This window comes from Solanum verrucosum, unplaced genomic scaffold (assembly GCF_900185275.1).
Source record: "Solanum verrucosum unplaced genomic scaffold, falcon-dt-bn FXZP01000049.1, whole genome shotgun sequence".
NCBI lineage: Eukaryota > Viridiplantae > Streptophyta > Magnoliopsida > Solanales > Solanaceae > Solanum > Solanum verrucosum.
The window spans coordinates 8,616,907-8,630,316 of record NW_026020221.1 but is presented as its reverse complement, the minus strand read 5'-3'; the positions used below and the strand labels follow the sequence as shown (position 1 = coordinate 8,630,316).

Here is a 13,410-nt window from a genome sequence, read left to right as displayed (position 1 = left end):
TTGAAAAGAAACTAAACATTTCTATTTCTTAAAAAAAAAAATTAGAAAATTATATTTTCCTCTGACTTAAAAAGGGGTTTTATCGTTAAAGAGCCGACACTTTCGCTGACGTAACCAGATTAGAAGCCCACTGGTGACTGGACAAGTTGGACGGTTAATCTATTATCCATATGTACTTTTAAAATGAGTAGCCAGTAGATAATATTTTATCTTAGCTTTCTCTTTATCACACCAAAACACTACAATCATATTTCACTATATCATCTTAGTCTCTTAAATGTATAATTTTAATTAAGTATTATTAATTTATAATATTAATACGATGATATATTTATACAAGAGTCTTTTAAAAATATATTACTCTTATTAAAATCGGTGATTTCTTTCACTGAATCAAACAGAAACTTCAAATGCGACAAAGACATACTACGTACATATATACATGAAGGAATGTCAGTGCAGATAAATCATACGTAATACATATAAATCAAACTAGGTCAAATGAAATTTTCTAAATTTCACCTTCTACATTAATTACACTATAATTATATTAATTACGATGTAATTACATTATAACAGAGAAACAAGTTATCGTTATTACTATATTATATAATTACTATTTCTAATAATTATAATAATTCTAATTACCACATAATTTTTTTAACAGGCCCTGAATAAACTGAAGAGCATCTTACGTAAATATATGGCACATCAATTTTATATTTTTGTAATTTTTTTAAGCTATATGTAAATATATCAGGTACACTTCACTAAGGAATTTAAAAAATTTAGAAAGAGAATGTTAATCGTGATGAGCTGGAGCCAACCATGATTATACTCTATTAGTTAATCATATTAAATTACAGTAGTCAAAATCGTAAAACAGTAGTTGAGTTACCGACTTGAGAGTCTAAAAATTTGACTTTTGTTTCTATAAATACTTGCATAGCAAACACTAGCTAGACATATAGATACACATTTATTTTTTGTTGTTGCTTTTAGTAAGAATGGGTTCGTTTATGTCAAAATTGCAACCTATTAAAGTAGGTTCGGAGATCACAAGTAATGTAGTTTTGTCTAAGCTAGCTACTAACGAACAACATGGCGAAAATTCGTTATATTTTAATGGGTGAAAAGCATACGACAAGGATCCTTTTCACCCTGTGAATAACCCGAATGGTGTTATTCAATTGGGTCTCGCTGAAAATCAGCTTTCGATTGACAGGATTGAAGATTGGATTAAGAGAAATCCAAAAGCTTCCATTTGCACACATGAAGGGATTGAATGTTTCAGGAGGATCACAAACTTCCAAGACTATCATGGCTTGCCTGAATTCAACACTGTAAGTACAACTTATGATTTTGATATATACCTCTCATTCTCTTTCATTTCCAGGCATAACTTGTCGTATTTGCCACCTCACACAGCCACCTTTTAGATTCTCTCGCGCAGGAGCGAATCTATGTGCATGGGTGGGGCTATTACCGCAGCCAGTGACCTCGGTTAAAACTTTATATAAATATGTGTATATATATTTCACTGGTCATCCATATATAATCAACACTGAATTTTTTACGTTTTGCTTGTGAGCGCGCTTCAGCTCTTCCTTCCTTTTTCTTTTTCTTTTTCATTGATGTGTGTAAGAATTCAGTTTTTTTTTCTTTCTTTCTTTCTTCTTCATTTGTTATGAGTATACTTATCTATTTTATTTATTATTTTTTGGTTGACTTAGTTTTTTATTAATTTTATTGACTTTCTCTTTCATTAAATATTAGTAATATTTAATTGATAAGAATGTATGTCGTGTGTTTATTCTATATCAATTATAGATTAATATTAAATTTTGAAAATCTCATTAATACTAATAAAAATATATTTAGATGGCATATTTTGATTACTGTATTTTTTTTTAAATGATGGATATTATTATGTTATAGTTTTTGAATTTAAAGGTTCTTTCAATCTTTCGAGTAAATCTAAGTGGAGAGAACTGGGTTGAAGGTATAATTTTTTTTCTTAACTATATGATATTAGATAATTTATATAAATTCAAATTTTTAACCTGAAAAAATCTTTGTTTTCTCATAGAGAATAAGGTCTTTTATTCCTAAAAAAGAATATCCAAAAATCAAACTACGATGAATATATTTAATATTAGAATATCAAAAAGAAAACATTACTGAATATCCGCCTCTGGTCTCCTCTCGCGCATTCCATTTTTACATTCCTCACTATTTTTTACACTAAAATAGTGTATGAACAATATCACACCAAATGTAGCATGACACTATTTGGTGTGACATTATTCAACAATAATAGATCACTTTTTTATTAGTTTATTATTACTTTTATTAGATATTTTTTTTAATAATAGATCACTTTTTTATTAGTTTATTATTACTTTTATTAGATATTTTGTTTTAAAACAATAATAATAATAATACAATATTGAGGAAAGATAAAACTATTCCTTTTTAATAGGGTTGTACGTGACCGGATTGGTTCGAGTTTTTTAAATATCAAATTAAATTATTTGTGTAAAATATTTAAATTTATAAACCAAACAAAAACTAATGAAATTCGGATTTTTTTGGGTTTTTCAATCTCAGGATGGTTTGGGTTTTTCAAATACCAAGCCATTGTGTCAATTTTTAAAATTTTTAAATCAAACAAAATTAATAAACCTTATATTTTTTTCAGGTTTTTGGATTTTTCCGGTAAAGTATGCATACATACATATAATTAACTTGTGCTCCAAATATTTCTTTAGTTCAATCAAAATACAACTATCTAAGGTGTTTCTTAAGAAAATAACACAAAATATGAGATGAGTAATGACACTAAAATATTCAATAAAAAATAATAATGAAAGTATCATATAAAATAAATATTGCAAAATCATAATGAAAATGACCATAATTTAAAAATACTAAATCATGTTAAAATAAGTCTAATAAGTATTAGTTACATGATTAAACATTAAAGAAAAATTAAAATTATATTATGTATTTTAAATGGCTAAACCAATGTAAAAACGAAAGAACAAATATTCAACATTATTTTCATTCTTAGTATTGAATTAATTTATTTTGTTAGCATAGTATTGATTTGATTTCGAATTGAGCTTTATTAGAGTTACTAATATCTATGGACTATAACCTTTATTGGAACATTCAAAATCCTAAATCTCAAAAAACTTTTAAAAATATGTTAAAAGACAAAAATTATAAATTTTAGACGACGACTACTTCACTTATTATTTTAGTATTAGCCGCCTATCCCGAAATGGGACGGAATAGAAAGAACGCGAAGCGCTAGCGCTACAGGGTCGATTTTTTTGGGGGGATAGGCTTGTGAAGAAGCAAGCTTATCCCCGCCCCGACCGACAGCTGCTAGGTTTCCCCATCTCTTCTAAACTTCCCCCGGTCTTCGGCCCGAGCTGTATGAGGCAAAAATTCGTCCCACGTACGGTTCGGAGGCCGAGCCCCACCCCAGCAGTAAGGGTGCGGCTTAGGTCAACTAACACAAAAAAGATACAGTTCCTTAGTAAATACTATCAAAGTAAATATTTTTATGTATAAAGTAAATTTTAAAAACTATATATATAATATCGGGTTGGTGTGGTTTTGAATTGACTTTTTTTTTCTAGTTAAAACCAAACCAATTCACGTACAGTTGGATTTTTTTTTCCAATACCAAATCATTAATCAGTTTTTTCTGCAATTTGATGTTATGAATTGGAGATGCCATAAATATTGTGGTTTGAGAGTGGAGGGGGAGAGAAGAGAGATAAATTTTTTTTATCATACTTAAATTCTTTTGCTTAATTAAAAGGACAAATTTCAAAATCATAGAGTTGTACATGATGAGCTGGACAGATCCTATAGCTTCAAAGTGATTTTGTTTCATGCTAAAATAATAGGGCCAGCGCTCAAAACATATTTATAATTATTCACCTTGACCTTATTTTATTTTGTGTTTTTTTTTTTTTCAGGGAATTGCAAAACATATGGAAAAAACAAGACATGGTAAGGTTAATTTTGATTCAAAACGTATAGTAATGGCTGGTGGAGCTACTGGAGCTAACGAGACTCTCATCTTTTGTTTGGCTAATCGTGGCGATGCTTTTTTAGTCCCCACACCTTATTACCCAGGGTATGAATGAAGTTTAAGTTATATACATTAACTGTATAATTTTTTTGTAGTTATTATATATATTGTGTAGATTACTAATTCATATTTTCAACTTAATACAGATTCAATAGGGACCTATGTTGGAGAACTGGTGTACAACTTGTACCCATTTCATGCAATAGCTCTAACAATTTCAAAATTACTCCAGAAGCTCTCAAAGAGGCATATGAAAAAGGTCAACAAGAAAAAATCAAAATTAAAGGCTTGATTTTGACCAACCCTTCTAATCCATTAGGCACTACTTTGGATAGGGACACACTGAAAAAAATCTTGATCTTCACTAACGAACATAACATCCATCTTGTTTGTGACGAAATCTATTCTGGTACCGTGTTTGATGCTCCACGATTCGTCAGCATCGCTGAAATCATTGAGGACGATGGAATTTGTGTTAATAAAAATTTGATACATATTGTGTCTAGTCTTTCCAAAGACATGGGTTTTCCAGGATTTCGAGTGGGAATTGTGTATTCCTTCAATGATAATGTGGTTAATAATGCTAGAAAAATGTCGAGCTTCGGTCTTGTTTCCACTCAAACACAAAATTTTCTAGCTTCCATGCTATGTGACGATGAATTTATCGAAGAATTTGTCACTGAAAACACCAAGAGGTTAAGGAAACGGCACGAGAAATTCACTAGCGGACTTGAAAAAATCGGAATCAGATGCTTAAAAAGCAATGCTGGGGTTTATTGTTGGGTGGATTTGAGGAGTCTATTGAAAGAGCCAACACTTGATGCTGAGGTGTCACTATGGAAATTGATCATAAACAACGCGAAGCTCAACATCTCGCCTGGATCTTCATTTAATTGCCCCGAAGCAGGGTGGTTCCGAATCTGTTTTGCGAATATCGATGATCGAACGGTGGAGATCGCCCTCAAAAGAATTCAAATATTTGTGGATGCTAATAACAATATTAATGAAAATGGAATCGTGAAGAACGCATCAGTGAAAGGGAAATGATTTACAAATATAGACTTCATGAACGAAAAGTAGTACGTATAATAGAATTAATATTATGAGCTTGAATATGTTGTCTCCTAATTTTCTGATTGCTAAGGAGACACAATTATTATATATTTTTATATTATAAATAAAGAAGAAATTGAAGTTTTTGTTATTTTGGTTATAAAAACTATATGAAAAATGTTCATACCGTGGCCTTATTATGAGTAATAATAATGTTTTTTATTTGATCTTTACAAATGCATATTTTTCCCTCGAAAAAATAACAAAAATAATTTCTTGTGACAATTAATTTTTCTCTATCTGCTAATTGTTGCAACTTTGTAGTACTTGCTACTTTATTTTTTACCACACTCCAATTAAAGACTAACAAAATATAATGACCAAGTAACAAATTTATCACCACTTATTAGTTACTCTCTCCATCCACCACTGTTAGATGTCTTTGACTAATTTTCAAAGTTAAATTAGAGTACATTAGTTTGATATTTTAAACAAAAAAATTAGATATTCAAAAACAAGACGAAAAGTACTATAAATTGTTTTTTTTTTTTTTTTTGCATATCAATATGATGAAAAATATATCTTAAAATATTAGTCAAAATTCTTATAGTTTGATTCTAAAAAAGGAAACCATGACAATTAAAAGTTGATGGAGGGAGTATTGAGACTCTTTCTTGGGGAATAAATAATTCAAAAGATAAGAGTAAAGTTTAGTGGTTTTTGTGTTGGAAAAAACAGTTGAATGAATTGATGAAAAAGAATAATCATAGTTCAGGGACGACTCTAATAAATCGGTGGCCTAAAGCCAAATTCGAATGGAGGCCTTAAATTCGAATATTTTTTTTTTTTGTAAAGTTTATTATAGCCAATTATTTAATCTTTCTTGAGACATAGTACTCATAATTTATCAAACTTTTATTAGTTCGTTGCTCTTTTATGAAAATTTTATATTTTCTATAAATAATACTCGATATTTAAAAAAAAATACATGTATAACAAATTATTATTTTTTAAATGAGGCCCCTCAAATTTTGGGGCCTAAGGCTGTTGCTTTTTTTCCAAACGTCTAGAGCCGCCACTGTCATAGTTATGTAATTATTTAAAGAAATTTAAATTTCAAGCATCACAACTTCAAAATACGACCAAACATAAAACTAACCATTTCCGTCATTTTGAGTTTCACTTTCTCAAGCTCCGTCCAGTCTCCGACAACTTCTCCGATGAGTCCCTTGCCACCATCTGTGTTTCTCTCTCTCTTTCCTTCATCTTCTTTTTATATTTACATATATAAAGGTACCTTCAAAAAAGTAGTGGTTCTACTTAACTCCCTTTTAGACAAAACCAAAAAGTAGGGTGAGTAACTTTGCCAATTGGGAGGAGAAGGTGACAAAATATTTATGTATTATTATAAATAATGAAGTCAAGTGGATGTTCATGTGGGGCTACTCTCCTGTAGCAAATTTCCTTGCCCAAGTCATATATTACTATAAAGTTGAGATCAATTTTCACTTAGACATCTTAATTAGATTTTGTTTATTTTTTAACTATCTTACGTAAATTTTTCTTGTGTCATTTTGAACTTTTTACAAACACGTCATAGAGAGTGTGATCCACTCGTTTATTGCGCTTGAAAATCTTTTTTAATCAATTTTTAATTATTTTTTCTTCTTCTTCTTCTCCATTTTTCAAGCTTAACTCCATCCATAGCAAATGTTTTAAAATTTTAAGAAAAGACCTATTTCAAGATTTAAATATTGAAATAGTCATGAAATTCTTTTTTGGAGGAATTTACTATTGTAATATGGAAGTGGATGTGATTTTTCCTCTTCCTTCAAGGCTTCACTGGCCTTCAAACTTTGCTTTCACTGTAAGTGCTTTCTTATTTTTTTTCCAGTTAATTTTAATGATTTATATTCAATTTTACTGTTTTGTTATTGATTAAGAAGAATGTGAATTCATGACTTAGCTTTATTCTTCTATAATAAAAGGGTTGGTGTATAATTGAGAAGTGGGGGTGGGGTGGGGCAGCGTTTCTGCAAAATAGTTACTTTGGAGAAGACAATTAGAACGTTGCAAAATAGACAATGGTTTTGTAGTATTTTTTTTATGTTAACAAAGTATTTATTTACTTTAACATAAGATTTTTCAAGTGGTCAAATTAGATTGTGGTTGACTTTGAATTTTTTTTGTAAGGCCATGAGTTATCTTCTTTACTTAATGAAGAATAGTGATAACTTGTTTTGACTAGATTATAATTTTAGTTATGTGTAATTATGTGTATTAAAATTGGTCTTGAAAAATTCTCTTAGTCCTTTAAATTCCTTAAACGGTTCCTTGTCTCCTACGAGAAATTTGTGACATACGTTATCACATTAAATGGTATTAACTATATTTCCGTTTTTATTTCCATTTCAGATATGACTGAACGGAAACATGCTCAAATTACTCCAAGTGGGAGTTCTCAAAGTTGAACAAAGACAAGGTAGGAGAGCAAGTCGCCGTAAGACATGTTTCTGAGGGCGTGAAATCATACACATTGGTGTCCCAAGGGCCACACAAAATCTGTCAAGGAACCAAAGGGTCATTCGAAGGGAAAAAGAGAAAAAATTTAAAGAATTTGAGTCATTGAAGATGTTCCCTAATATGTCAGCACATGATTTTATTCACCTTTTTGAAATAAAATGAGCTGAACTGGCTGATTATAAGGAAATTTCAGATTGGAGAGTCTTAGCTTATTTAACAGACGCTCTCCATGAACCTTTGGGTAGTAGATTGACTGATGTTTATCATGACATTTGGTTTAGGGTTTACATTTGTTGTCTTAAAGACTTGTGGGAGGATTTCAGTCTTTGAATTACTTGTAAATTTTTATTGCTTATTTGTTTTTCAAGATATGAATTATGTAGTTTGTTTTTCTCTCAAATTATGTTATTAGACTTAAAAATTCTTGTTATCAAAGTCTTCAATATATTAATTATACACATTAAGAAATTAGATTTGAATTTTGATTAAATATTTAGTTTGTAGATGATGATTGGATGCATACGTGTCTTTTCGATTTTACATTAAATATGAAATCTTTATGAGAATTAATTTGTTTGAATGTGTATGTCGCATGCATAATTGATTAAAATTCTTGCCTAATTATATGTCAATAACAGACATGGCATCAAAAAGTAACATTGCTGACTTAAACAAAGGTGAAAAACTTAACGGTGGTAATTATGACATCTGGAGTCGTAAAATATGGTATGTACTGGAAGATAATTTTTTTTGGAAGGTATAAATCATGTTTTGAATAAACCAGAAGAGGGTAATACTGCACAACACAAAAGGGATCTTGAAGCTTACAAAGCTTGGAAAAAGGCTAACTCCACTGCACGTGGAATAATAGTTAGTTCTGTAGTTGATGACCTCATACATGAATGTGAGAAATTCCCTACTGCTCATGCTATGTAGGCATATCTGCGATGAATGTATGGGGGTACGTCTGTAACCCACCTCCGACAGTTGACTATCAAATATGATCAGAATATCAAACAACACCTTATGGTGATGTCAAACATGATAGCTCAACTCAAGAGTGTTGGTCATGTTCTTTCAGATGAACAACAAATTCAGGCAGTGATTCGGCCTCTTCCCAATAATTGGGAACATTTGAAGGTTAACTTGACCCATAATGATAATATCAAAACTTTTTTCGATGTTGCACGCCATGTTGAACTGGAAGATGAGCGCCTTGGTGCTGCTAAAGCTGCTTCTAATGCCTTTGTGGCAGAGTCAAGTGGTACAAAATCTTTAGGCTTCAAGCGCATGAAAAATTGAAAAAGACAAAGAGACTGGAGAAAGACCCTCTAAAAAAAGAAGAAGCCAAACTCCAAGAAAGGAAAACGGTTTTTCAAGGAGAGATAAGAGTAAAATGAAGTGCTACAATTGCCAAGAATTGGGGCATTTTTCTCGTGAATGTACCGAGCCCAAAAAGGTAGCATTTCTAAACGCATCTCTAAGTGCTACAAATGTTTTAGCACTTCTTTACTAACTGAATCTTATCCTATGTGGATTGTAGACTCAGGATCCACCGACCACGTGAGTAAAGATAAAGAGACGTTTGTGGAGTTTCGTCGAGTTTCATCTAAATCAAGGTGGATCTACGTGGGAAATAATGCTAAACTAGAAGTCAAAGGGATATGCACTTGCAAAGTAGACTTGCGTGGTGGCCGTTCTTTTATGTTGCATGACATCCTATATGCACCAAAGATTTGACGAAACTTAGTATTTATGTCTGTTCTTTTAAACGTTGGTTTTTATTTGTTTTTTAGTCGTAATGGTGTTTGAATAACTATAGTTAATGTTTTATATGGTTTTGGACTTTTTATGACCGTTCTATCGTATTAGATTGTAATCTTTCAACTTATGACTATTATGTTGACCGTTGTGTAATGACATGTTATTCAAGTAACAATGATGTTGATGCTATTACATGGCATGCACGATTAGGTCACATAAGGCAAGATCGAATGAATAGGTTGACAAAAGAAGGGCATTTAGGCTCTTTCACCAAAATTGAAATGCCAACTTGTGAAAATTGTCTTGCTGAAAAGATTAAACCATTTGGGAAGGCTAAGAGAGCTGAGTTCCCACTTCAATTAATTCATTATGATATTTGTGGTCCAATGTAAGGGTAAGGTCTGGTGTTATATACTTCATTACATTTTTTGATAATTTCACACATTTTGGTTATGTCTATTTGTTTCTCATAAATCTGAAGCACTTGAGTGCTTTAAAAGATATATGAATGAAGTTGAAAATCAATTATATAAAAACATAAAAGCTTTAAGAACCGATCGAGGACGTGAATATTTGTCAAAACAATTTGAATAATTATGTACTAAAAAGGGTACTATCAGACAGTTAACTACTCCTTATACACCTCAACAAAATAGTATAGTTGAAAGAAGGAATATAACATTATTATACGTGACAAGATTAATGATGGCGCATGCAAATTTGCCTATCTCTTTCTAGGGAGATGCATTATTGGTTGTGGCTTACATATTGAACAAAGTGTCTTCTAAATCAGTGTTTTCCATTCCTTATGAACTTTGAACTGGTCATAAAACAAACCTGAATGATCTACGATCGTGGGGTTGTGTAGCATACATTAAAGATCGTTTTGGTGAGTTTGGTAAACTAAGTCCAAAAGGAAAGAAATGTATGTTTATAAGGTACTCTGAACGCTCCAAAGGGTATGTGTTCATCGATGGACTGGAGGATAGAAGTATTACTGAAATTGTATCACGAGATGTCAGATTTTTGGAAAATGATTTTCCCAAAAAGGGTGAAATAGATGAAGTTGAGCCTCTGTACGAAATGTTGAATTCAGAAGATCAGAAAATGTTGTCAAACATACTTGATAATTCAATGGATCAAGAAATGATTCCTGGTCCAAGTGGGAGTTATGAATCCCAAAATCCTATAGAGGATTCTGAACTTCAAACACGTAAGAGTACAAGAAAAGGTGTACCTAAACGATCTTATGAGATTGAGGATTATGTTTTCTTGGTATCTCCTACAGAATTGGATGAACCTAATTCTGTAACAGATGCCTTATCATGCCCTGAAAGGGATGAATGGTTAAAAGCGATGAAAGAAGAATTAGAGTCCATGAAAATCAACAAAGTCTGGGATCTAGTTGACCTTCCTAAAGAAAGTAAAGCTATTGGGAATAAATGGATTCTTAAAGTTAAACGTAAATTGTATGGGTCAATAAAAAGACACAAAACATGATTGGTTGCAAAAGGTTTTACTCAAGAAGTTGGAATAGACTATGAGGAAACTTTTTCACCAGTTGTGAAGTTTACATCCGTACAATTACTTTTAGCTATTGTTGCACATTTAGATCTAGAATTACACCAAATGGATACGAAGACCGCTTTTCTCAATGGAGAATTAAACGAGGAAATCTACATGGAACAACCAGTTGGTTTCGTTGTTAAAGGTCAAGAAAAAAAAGTATGTAAATTGAAAAGATCAATTTATGGCCTAAAGCAATCTTCATGGCAGTGGTATCTGAGATTTCATAAGGAGATGATGTCATTTGATTTCATCATGATCGATGAAGACCATAGTATCTATGTGAAAAAGTCCAATGGAAATTTTATAATTCTTTCTCTTTACGTAGATGATATTTTATTAGCTAGAAATAATTTGGAGTATGTAAAAACTGTCAAGTCATAGATTTCAAAATCATTTGATATGAAAAATATGGGTGAAGCAGACTATATATTGGGTGTTAAGAAAAAGAAATCGTTCCAAGAAATTTTTGAGTTTATCTCAAGAAACTTATATAAAGAAAATATTGAAACGTTTTCGAATGAATAGTTGCAAATCCATGGATACTCCTGTAGCAAGGGGTGAAACTTTAAGCCTTGAAATGTGTCCAAAGACTGAAAAAGAAAAGGAAGACACACTACTAAAAAACTGCCAAAAAGTGACGGACTGCGTCGCTTTTGATTTTTTTTTTTTTAAATTATTTATTTGAAAAATGCGACGTCGTCCATTGCTTTTTTTTTAATTATTTTTAAAAAAGAGACGAAGTCCGTCGCTTTAATTAATTTTTAATTTTCTTAGAATCTAGAAAAGCGACGGACAATGAGACACCGTCCGTCACTTTTTTGGAAATAAAATTTTGAAAAGTCCAAAAAAGCGACGAACTAAAGGACCTATATGTCGCTTTTCTGGGTTTTAAAAAAAATAAAATTAAATAAAGCGACGGACTAAAGGATCCTGTCTGTCGCTTTTCTGAGTTTTTTTTAAAATAAAATTCAGAAAAGCGACGGACAAAACCACTCTGTCCGTCGCTTTTTCTGCAATTTTTTTTACAGCAGAAACTGGCCTACCCACTTGCAATTCAATTCAATTCAACCCTAATCAAACACAATACATTATAAAGAAGCTACACAAAATATAAAACAACAAACTTAAATTAACATTCAAAAATATCTAAATCACAATTTAAAGACTTATAAAGTCTTTCAAAATTCGTTTCAAAATTACAAATAGTTCATAAAGACTATATTTTATCAAGATTTCTAAAGTTCAACCTAATAATTAGTTCATAAATTTTATAAATCAAGAATTCTAAAGTTCACAACCTAAAGTTTAGAATCCTACAATAATTCAAGATTTCTAAAGTTCACAACTTAAAGTTCTAAAATTCCACAATATTCAAGATTTATAAAGTTCACAACCTAAAGTTCTAAAATCCTACAATAATTCAAGATTTCTAAAGTTCACAACCTAAAGCTCTAAAATCCTACAAAAATTCAAGTTCTCTAAAATTCACAACTTAAAGTTCTAAAATTCTACAATAATTCAAAACTTCTAACATTTCACAACCTAAAGTTCCTACAAAAATTCAAGTTCTCTAAAGTTCTAAAATCCTACAATAATTCAAGATTTCTAACGCTCACAACCTTATAAAGTTCTAAAATCCTACAAAAATTCAAGTTCTCTAAAGTTCACAACTTAAAGTTCTAAAATCCTACAATAATTTAAAATTTCTAAAGTTCACAACCTAAAGTTCTAAAGTCCTACAATAATTCAAGATTTCTAAAGTTCACAACCTAAAGTTCTAAAATCCTACAATAATTCAAGATTTCTAAAGTTCACAACCTTATTAAAGTTCTAAAATCCTACAAAAATTCAAGTTCTACTTAAATTCAATAATTCATATCCAATTTCTAAAATTAGCTATATATAAACTTCTAATCCAATAATTAATTAGTTATATTCAAGTTCCAAGTTCAAGTTCAACTTCAAGTTCTAAATTCAGGTTCATATCTAGTTATATATAAACTTCTAATCCAACAATTAGTTATTTATTCAAGTTCTAATTCAAAAAAACCTCATCAATCAATATATATTCATGACATTCAAACATTCATCACGATATTGTCATGACATTCAAACATTCATCATATACACTTCAATTACTAATTTCTAACTTCAAAGTAACACTTTACTAACTAACAATATATCAATCAAATTTTTAAAAAAATCTCAATTCACAATCAAATTACATATTCTCAAGTTCAAACTAGTCCTAAAATCAAAAAATCCTAATTCATTCACTAATTACAATACCCAATTTAAAAATGCCCAATTAAAAAGAAAATCCTAAAATAAAAAATCTCCAATTCTCTACCTAACTAACAATAATCAAATCAAATTAACAATAACACAAC

The 13,410-nt window shown here is 30.6% G+C and overlaps 1 pseudogene; it reads left to right on the top strand.

The window, feature by feature from the left end:
* Window positions 1–1,007: 1,007 nt before the first annotated feature.
* On the top strand, window positions 1,008–5,158 carry LOC125831494 (1-aminocyclopropane-1-carboxylate synthase 4-like; annotated as a pseudogene).
* Window positions 5,159–13,410: the final 8,252 nt, after the last annotated feature.